The sequence below is a fragment of the Coregonus clupeaformis genome, chromosome 24 (assembly GCF_020615455.1).
Source record: "Coregonus clupeaformis isolate EN_2021a chromosome 24, ASM2061545v1, whole genome shotgun sequence".
In the NCBI taxonomy this organism is placed as follows: domain Eukaryota; kingdom Metazoa; phylum Chordata; class Actinopteri; order Salmoniformes; family Salmonidae; genus Coregonus; species Coregonus clupeaformis.
The window spans coordinates 52,097,082-52,107,491 of NC_059215.1; the positions used below are offsets into that span (position 1 = coordinate 52,097,082).

General features: G+C 41.7%; 1 long non-coding RNA gene across 1 annotated transcript; it reads left to right on the forward strand.

Annotated features, from left to right (window-relative positions):
- The first annotated feature begins 8,164 nt into the window (after window positions 1-8,164).
- Window positions 8,165-9,463, forward strand: LOC121537377. The gene is made up of 3 exons (XR_005995056.1): window positions 8,165-8,266; window positions 8,457-8,545; window positions 9,061-9,463. It is a non-coding gene; the product is annotated as an uncharacterized LOC121537377 (long non-coding RNA).
- The last annotated feature ends 947 nt before the right edge of the window (window positions 9,464-10,410 follow it).

The following is a 10,410-nucleotide window of genomic DNA, read 5'->3' on the forward strand; positions in this document are numbered from 1 at the left end:
TACATGTTTAGCACTGTTTTAAATTCATCATACATGTTTAGTGCAGTTGTTTCTTGTTTTGTGTTGCAATAATATTCATTTCTCTATTGCTCTACCACTTTTGTCAAAAAAACTGTATGTAGACCCACTAAACTGAAGTGTGTTTGACAAAACTACACCGTCCTAACTTAATACCTGTCACAAAACTAAATAGCTCTATCAAAACAGTATCATTTGTCATGGGATAGGAAGGTTTTCTTACCATTCATTAGAACTCAACAAATACTATAATTAAGCAATAAGGTATGTGTGGGTATGGTATATGGCCAATATACCACGGTTAAGGCATTCCCCTAGACCACGCCCACCTTTGTGGAAAACGATCCATCTTCCCCATTGACCCCCATTGATAAAGAGCTAATTTCCTTGTAGATTTTTTTGTCATGCAGAAATAAAAAACCATGCAGAAAAGTTTCTTTGTTTTACAATGTACGTCAAACCAGGTCAAACATCCCAATCAACATTTTGCAATGCTCCCACAAAAGGAAATAGATATTGTGAAGAGAGCGCTGTGGCTTCAGGATAAGTCTAATTAACATAATACAAAAATCCCCATAAAAATCTGTCTGTTTAAGCTAGAGTATCACGTTTCAGGAGAAGCCCCAGATGCAGACATTGTCGAAGTAACAAAAGTGTATTACAAAAACAGGGGGCAGGCAAACAACAGGTCAAGGGCAGGCAGAAGTCAGTAACCCAGATCAGAGTCCAAAAGGTACAGAACGGCAGGCAGTCTCAGCGTCAGGGCAGGCAGAATGGTCAATACCGGGAAAACTAGAAAACAGGAACTTGAGAAAGACAGGCGCAAGGGGAAAACCGCTGGTAGTTTTGACGAAACAAAACAAACTGGCAACAGACAAACAGAGAACACAGGTATAAATACACTGGGGATACTGGGGAAGATGGGCGACACCTGGAGGGGGGTGGAGACAATCACAAAGACAGGTGAAACAGATCAGGGTGTGACATAGAGATATGTGGGTTTTTGCATTGGTTGCTTCTCAATCCACCACATCTGCCGATATCTGCGGTGGAAGGTGGCAGAGCTAGAGCGGTGTTTGTCAGACCATGAGACATCCCGAAAATTGGTCTTCTCACAAAAATGTCTGTAGCGTCCGGTTTGGCCTACAAACTATTATCACCACTCTATTGAAAGCTGAGACTCCGTTTGGCACTAGGATGCTCACAAGCCTCATAAGGCTCACCTGAAGTTGGTACAGTCTCTTCTTCCTACTTCTGTCTACACTAATCTGACCCCTCTGTCTAAAGCTCAGACTCTCATGAACAGGATGGTTTTCTCTGTTTTGCCCTAGTTCGCCCAAAAGCCTCACAATAAAAACTAAATAATGGAAGTGTACAGTGCATTCGGAAAGTATTCAGACCTCTTGACGTTTTCCACATTTTGTTACGTTAGAGCCTTATTCTAAAATTGATTAAATTGTTTTTATCCCCTCATCAATCTACACACAATACCCCATAATGACAAAGCAATAACACGTTTTTAGAAATTCTTGCAAATGTACAAAAATAAAAAACTGAAATACCAAATGTACATAAGTATTCAGACCCTTTACTCAGTACTTAGGGTTGTTGTCCTACTGGAAGGTGAACCTTCAGCCCAGTCTAAGGTCCTGAGCGTTCTGGAGCAGGATTTCATCAAGGATCTCTCTGTACTTTGCTCCGTTAATCTTTCCCTCGATCCTGACTAGTCTCCATGTCCCTGCCGCTGAAAAACATCCCCACAGCATGATGCTGCCACCACCATGCTTCACCGTAGGGATGGTGCCAGATTTCTTCCAGATGTGACGCTTGGCATTCAGGCCAAAGAGTTCAATCTTGGTTTCATCAGACCAGAGAATCTTGTTTCTCATGGTCTGAGAGTCCTTTAGGAGCCTTTTGGGAACTCCAAGTGGGCTGTCATGTGCCTTTTACTGAGGAGTGGCTTCCTTCTGGCCACTCTACCATAAAGGCCTGATTGGAAACATCTCAAGGATGATCACTCATGCTGCCAAACATGCCCTCGTAAAACTGACTATCCTACCGATCCTTGACTTCGGCGATGTCATTAACAAAATAGCCTCCAACACTCTACTCAGCAAATTGGATGTAGTCTATCACAGTGCCATCCGTTTAGTCACCAAAGCCGTCAGCTGTATGTTGTCCATGTCGTTCGTTCAGCCAAGATATTACAGTTTTTAATGTTCCATTGGTAGGATAACCGTAATCTTAGGTCATCTAATTTATTTTCAAATGATTGAACATTGGCTAATAGGATTGATGGAAGAGGCAGTTTACTCGCTCGCCGTCGGATCCTTACAAGGCACCCCGTCCACGATATCTCAGTCTCTTTCTCCTGCGAATGACGGGGATTTGGGCCTTGTCGGGTGTCTGTAGGATATCCTTCACGTCTGACTCGTTGAAGAAAAAATCTTGGTCCAATACGAGGTGAGTAATCGCTGTCCTGATATCCAGAAGCTCTTTTTGGTTATAAGAGACGATGGCAGAAACATTATGTACAGAATAAATTACAAATAACGCGAAAAAAACTTACATAATAGTAGAATTGGTTAGAGGGCTGTAAAACGGCAGCCATCTTCTCCGACGCCATCTCTGTCCATTGTCCGCCATCTCCGTCCATTTCAGGAATACAAATATTCCAAAACATGCATCCTGTGTGCAACAAGGCACTTAAGTAATGCTGCAAGAAATGAACTTTTTATCCTGAATACAAAGCGTTATGTTTGGGGCAAATCCAACACAACACATCACTGAGTACCACTGTTCATATTTTCAAGCATGGTGGGGGCTGCATCCTCATATATGAACAAGAGTAAATGGTACGAGATGGTAATCAAACGTTTTATAGTGTTCTTGTTGTCTGAATTAGGATCAAGCACCAAAACAGGACACTGTTTTCTACTTTGTTACTGGAATTGTAAAAGTGTTCCATGTTGTATATTGACTGTTCAAATGTTTTGCTACTGTCTGTATAGCCATATGTTTGAATTTACATCACATTTAATATTTTCCCTATTAAATACATTTCCCAATGTAATGATGTACTGTATAAACTATGAAAAAACCAAACACTCCACTAGTTACTATTATTTCATATATATTTAAGGAGGTTAACAATCACATGCAAAGAGTTGAGATGTTGGTGGTAGAGATATAGAGTTATAGAGTTTGAAAAAGGTTACGTTTTTGCTGTGAGCCATTGGGGTAACCGAGGTAACCACGTGTTGTTTTCCACCAAGGTGGGTGGGGACACGACATTCTATCTAATACCAATTGGGAGTATTGTTGCTTGAAAGAACGTTTAAAGATTAACTATGCAGAAATCGCTTCACCATTTCCTGGTTGATAAAATATTTTGCCTAATTTCAGTTTGTGACAAAACAAGCAGTCATTGTGTAGAAAATCATTGTACCATCTAAACCGCTGGGAAACATTTTGTATAACACAAAATATTGTATTTTACCTGCTTGAAGCTGGTGTACAAAACTAAAAGTAAAAAGGGCAAAAAATAAAACTTAAGAACGGGAAGCATAGAAATAGCGCACATAGAACAGATCTACCGCTTATGAGACTTGCTTTCAATTAGAATGAAAGATCTATAACTCAATTTCTATGTGAATTTGGTCATGTCGCCCAATAAGTTATTTATAGTTTTAAAAGTAGTTTTCAAACCGTTGGATTAAAATTAATATTATTCAAACATTTTGGGATCAAATGTTTATAAATAGCCTGAAAAAGAATACTGTGGTGCTCTGTGAAGGGTTTCCTTTTAAATAACTATCGAAACAGTATAATGTTTTTTTCTGATTGGAAAATGTATTTTTCATTAACTAAAACCCTCAAAATTGTTATTGGCAATAGCTTATCATACAACATTTACATTTACATTTTAGTCATTTAGCAGACGCTCTTATCCAGAGCGACTTACAGGAGCAATTAGGGTTAAGTGCCTTGCTCAAGGGCACATTTACGTCATTTAGCAGACGCTCTTAACCAGAGCGACTACAAATTGGTGCATTCACCCTATAGCCAGTGGGATAACCACTTTACAATTATACTTTTTTTTATTATTTTTTTGGGGGGGGGTGGGGGGTGGGGTAGAAGGATTACTTTATCCTATCCCAGGTGTTCCTTAAAGAGGTGGGGTTTCAAATGTCTCCGGAAGGTGGTGAGTGACTCCGCTGTCCTGGCGTCGTGAGGGAGCTTGTTCCACCATTGGGGTGCCAGAGCAGCGAACACACTACAACACACGGTAGGCCTCACATGACGGTGATGTTAGCCCTAGAGTGTTTTCTCTACCAGGACGTCTCCAGGCCCTTACCGACGTCCGCATATTGACTATCCCTTCAAGAATGTGTTACCTAAGTACAGACGTTATTGGTTTATCTTGGCCGAGAACACGCTGTAGGCCTGAGATGACATTTATGATTGGTGCTTCAAATTAAAATACATACATGTATCTCAACAGTGGAATTTGTTATCTAATGACAAAGTAGTCTCACCATTCATTACATTATGGCAACAAATATATTATAGTTTGTTACTATTGCTTGAACACTTTTCTGGAATCAGGGTTCACTTTTGCAAAACAGTTGATGCAGCCCACTAAACTGATGTGTGTTTGCCAAAGACAACACATTTATTTTGCAAAATGCACTAACACCATCAGAACTTACAAAACCTGTCTCAAATGTATATTACTACCAGAACAGTACCATTTGTCATCTAATGAGAATATGTATTTTGCTATATTAACTAACACCCCCTGAAAACTTAGATACAGTGCCTTCAGGAAGCATTCACACCCCCTTTACTTTTTCACATTTTGTTGTTACAATAGCTGTCACGCCCTGGCTCTAGGGACTCTTTTATGTTGAGCCAGGGTGTGTAGAGTGTATGTTTTGTGCTCTTTGTTTTCCATTCTAGTATTGTATTTCTATGTTGGCCAGTGTGGTTCTCAATCAGAGGCAACGTGTATCAGCTGTTGCTTGTTGTCTCTGATTTAGAACCATACTTAAGTAGCCAGTTTTCCCACAGTGTTTGTGGGATCTTGTTCCAAGTAGGTTGTGTTTGAGCCAAGGATGTCACGTTATCGTTTTTGTTCGTGTGATCTTTATTTAATAAATATGTTTGCAAATAACGCTGCGCATTGGTCTTCTGTTCCCGACGATCGTGACAGAAGATCCCACCAAAACTGGACCAAGCAGCGTGTCCAGGAGCCATCGCCAGGGGAATCGCTAGCGGATCTCCGTGGCAACCTCGACTGGGTCAAGCCAAATGAAGAGCAGAGTGGTTGGACTTTGGAGCAGTGGAGGAAGAGTCTGGCGAGAGATAGGGAGGCTTGGTCCACGGGGAGGAGAGACACCCAAAAAAAAATTAGGGGGGCTCACGCCGTGGACGACGGGGCAGCAGGAGGCCGCGATGGAGCGGTCCAGCGGGTTTGCATAGGAGGCCGCCAGGTTAAGGGGGCCACTGGTCACAGAGGAGAGGGAAAGTGTAGAGGCACGGCGAGAGGTACTGGGGTGTGTTAACAGTCCGGTCCGGCCCGTTCCTGATCCCTGCGTAGGGCCAGTGGTGTGTGTCCCCAGTACGGTCCGGCCTGTTCCTGTTCCTCGCATCGAGCCTGTGGTGCGCGTCGCCAGCCCGGCCCGGCCTGTTCCTGCTCCCCACACCAAGCCTATGGTGCGCGTCGCCAGCCCGGCCCGACCTGTTCCTGCTCCCCGCACCAAGCCTATGGTGCGCTTCGTCAGCCCGGTCCGGCCTGTTCCTGCTCCCCGCACCAAGCCTATGGTGCGCGTTGCCAACCCGGCCCGGCCCGCTCCTGCTCCCCGCACCAAGTCAGTGGTGCGCTTCGTCAGCCCGGTCCGGCCCGTTCCTGCTCCCCGCACCAAGCCTATGGTGCACGTCGCCAGCCCGGCCCGGCCTGTTCCTGCTCCCCGCACCAAGCCCATAGTGCGCTTCGTCAGCCCGGTCCGGCCTGTGCCTGTTCCACCGGTACCTGGTCCGGTACCGGTCAGCTGCTCCACTCCGGAGCTAGAGCAATCCGCTCCTCCAGTGTTCAGTCCAGCTCCGGCCAGCAGGGCCAGACCGGACCAGGGGTACGGTGGGGGGTTAGAGAGGGAGTGGGGATCATGCCCGGAGCCGGATCCGCCGCCAAGGCGGAGTGCCCACCCGGTCCCTCCCCTGTGGTGTTCTGTTGGTGCGGTCGGAGTCCGTGCCTTTGGGGGTACTGTCACGCCCTGGCTCTGGGGGACGCTTGTATGTTGAGCCAGGGTGTGAGTGTTCTTTGTGTTTTGTGTTTCTAGGGTGTTCTAGTTATTGTGTTTCTATGTTGGCCAGAGTGGTTCTCAATCAGAGGCAACGAGTGTCAGCTGTTGCTGGTTGTCTCTGATTGGGAACCATATTTAAACAGTCTGTTTTTCCACAGTATGTGGGATCTTGTTCCAGTGTGGTTTGTGTTAGACCGAGGACGTCACGTTATCGTTTGTTGTTTTGTTTGTGTAATCATTAAATAAAAAGTATGTTCGCCTTCAACGCTGCGCATTGGTCCTCTGTTCCCGACGATCGTGACAATAGCACACATAGAACAGATCTACCGCTTCTGAAACTTGTTTTCAATTAAAATAAAATACCTATAACTCACATTTCTATGTGAATTTGGTTATGTCGCCCAAAAAGTTATTTATTCTAGTTTTAAAAGTACTTTTCAAACCGTTAGATTAAAATTCATATTTGTCAAATGTTTATAATAGACTGAAAAATAATACTATGGTGATTGGTGAAGGGTTTCCTTGTCCGTTACCCATTATTACATATATGTCCTTTTAAATAACTATAAAAACAGTATAATTAGAAAATGTATTTGAATTAACTAAAACCCTCAAAATTGTTATCGGCAATAGCTTAGCATACAACACACTGTAGGCCTCACATGACGGTGATGTTAGCCCTACAGTGTATTCTCTACCAGGACGTCTCCAGGCCCTTACCGACGTCCGCATATTGACTATCCCTTCAAGAATGTGTTACCTAAGTACAGATGTTATTGGTTTATCTTAGCCGAGAACACGCTGTAGGCCTGAGATGACATTTATGATTGGTGCTTCAACTTAAAATACATACATGTATCTCAACAGTGGAATTTGTTATCTAATGACAAAGTAGTCTCACCATTCATTACATTATGGCAACAAATATATTATAGTTTGTTACTATTGCTTGAACACTTTTCTGGAATCAGGGTTCACTTTTGCAAAACAGTTGATGCAGCCCACTAAACTGATGTGTGTTTGCCAAAGACAACACATTTATTTTGCAAAATGCACTAACACCATCAGAACTTACAAAACCTGTCTCAAATGTATATTACTACCAGAACAGTACCATTTGTCATCTAATGAGAATATGTATTTTGCTATATTAACTAACACCCCCTGAAAACTTAGATACAGTGCCTTCAGGAAGCATTCACACCCCTTTACTTTTTCAACATTTTATTGTTACAGCCTGAAATGTAAATAAATTCAATTGAGATTTTGTGTCACTGATCTACACAAAATACCCCATAAAGTCCAAGTGGATTCTTGCTTATAGAACATTTTAGAAATTAATAAATAAGGTCATCTTACCATTAGTCACATCATTGCTCAAGAAACCCTAACTAAAAACATCCTCGTCGATCACATGCAAAGCGTTGACATGTTGGTGGTAGAGATATAGCGTTATGAGAATAATCGATATTATGGACCGTGAACAAAATATTTTGTTAAGTTTCACATTCTTTACATAGTAGATGTTTGATTTATGTTTATAGAGTTGTGTCTAATCTTTTGTGTAATTTGTAGAAAAACTTTCAGCATTTGCTGTTAGTGTGTGAACAATGACAAATGACAAACTATTGTATAGAGGATATCATGATTGTTTTGAGTGCATGTGCAAAACCAATTGAAAAAAACCTAAAACAAGCGTACACATTCTTTTTTCAGGGGGTGAAAAACCCTCAAGGGGGTTCATGACAGAGATTATTGACATGGCTGTGATGTAAACTGGTTTGTGTTTTGACTGTGAGAGGTGTGGCAGGACGGGGCAGGTATCTGCAGAGAGAGTATAAGACAGGGATGTAGATGACAGAGAGACACTCCACTACTCTACTACTGAGGTCCAGAAGACATCAGCAGACAACCAGCATCAACCAGAATCTTCCAACTCAGAGGTAAGTTTGCTTTCACTGAGCCACTTCTTTTCTCAAATGTGAAAGCTGTATACAGCTGGACACTACTCGGTCCATCCCTGTCACAGCAGACTGTGCATTTTTGTTAACCTGGTGTGCTCTCTGTGCTCTGGCAGAGAAAGAGGACCCTGTGTGTGTTTTGACCTGTTGTGCTATCTGTGCTTTAATAAAGGATGACGATCCAGATTTTGATACTGCTGTTCGCTCTTGTGAGTGTCCTGTCAGCAGCAAGTACACTCAATGAAGCTGTCCCCAGGGAAGGTACGTCTAGTGTGTGTGTGTGCGTGTGCGTATGTGTGTGAAAAAAGTACCAAATCCGGGTTCAAATACTATTTATTTTTATTTCTATTAATTTCAAATACATTTCGAAGCAAGTATTTGGAAAAATGTTCTTTAAAAATACAAGTAGGGTGAATATTGGAATTTAGTTGGAAATACAATTGGAAAGTTTTGGCATGTATTTTAAAATATTATATTGTATTGTACTGTCATAGCACCTAATCATGCCCTAAGTCAAATTGGCACTCCTTACCTCTCAACTACAATATCTAATGTTGAGTGTTCTGATGTAAAATGCTGCTGTGCATTATTCCGTTTTTGCAGCTGGATGAGATCAAAGACTTTACCAGTAATGTCATGTGATTAGACTTGGTGAAAAGTGAAAACAACTTTTTGTAAAGTGAACAATAATTATACTACTTTACGTGTGTAAGTGTTTGAGTGGTCTGGTTTTTATTTGAAATGATTTGCTAAAATGGAAAATCTCTCTTCCTCAGTGGCTGAAGATGAAGCATTTATTTCTACGCTTTTTAAATTGTTTCGCATATTTGGGTGAGAAGCGACCAGCATGGGGCCGTCGGAGATCCTCTCCAGTCTCCTTATGGAATTAACCATCAGCTAACTGTGACATCATCAATAAGACTACTATATCAGTCAATCAATCAAACAATCACTGATTAACAAAACATTTAACAAAATTATATTACAAAAGCCTGTCCTTCAAATACTGAGTAGCACTAGTTTAGTGTTTCTGAAAGAAGTGTACATTTTATGCATAAACATACTTTGTCTTGAAACATGATTGATTGGTTACTGGATAAATGAAGTGAATAAATGGTGTAATTCTATATGGGTGACGTGTAGTATTTTGATTGCCCAATAAACTACTTTCAAGCCTCATACATGTTTAGCACTGTTTTAAATTCATCATACATGTTTAGTGCAGTTGTTTCTTGTTTTGTGTTGCAATTATATTCATTTCTCTATTGCTCTACCACTTTTGTCAAAAAACTGTATGTAGACCCACTAAACTGAAGTGTGTTTGACAAAACTACACCGTCCTAACTTAATACCTGTCACAAAACTAAATAGCTCTATCAAAACAGTATCATTTGTCATGGGATAGGAAGGTTTTCTTACCATTCATTAGAACTCAACAAATACTATAATTAAGCAATAAGGTATGTGTGGGTGTGGTATATGGCCAATATACCACGGTTAAGGCATTCCCTAGACCACGCCCACCTTTGTGGAAAACGATCCATCTTCCCCATTGACCCCCATTGATAAAGAGCTAATTTCCTTGTTGATTTTTTTGTCATGCAGAAATAAAAAACCATGCAGAAAAGTTTCTTTATTTTACAATGTACGTCAAACCAGGTCAAACATCCCAATCAACATGTTACAATGCTCCCACAAAAGGAAATAGATATTGTGAAGAGAGCGCTGTGGCTTCAGGATAAGTCTAATTAACATAATTCAAAAATCCCCATAAAAATCTGTCTGTTTAAGCTAGAGTATCACGTTTCAGGAGAAGCCCCAGATGCAGACATTGTCGAAGTAACAAAAGTTTATTACAAAAACAGGGGGCAGGCAGAAGTCAGTAACCCAGATCAGAGTCCAAAAGGTACAGAACGGCAGGCAGTCTCAGCGTCAGAGCAGGCAGAATGGTCAATACCGGGAAAACAGGAACTTGAGAAAGACAGGCGCAAGGGGAAAACCGCTGGTAGTTTTGACGAAACAAAACAAACTGGCAACAGACAAACAGAGAACACAGGTATAAATACAATGGGGAAGATGGGCGACACCTGGAGGGGGGTGGAGACAATCACAAAGACAGGTGAAAC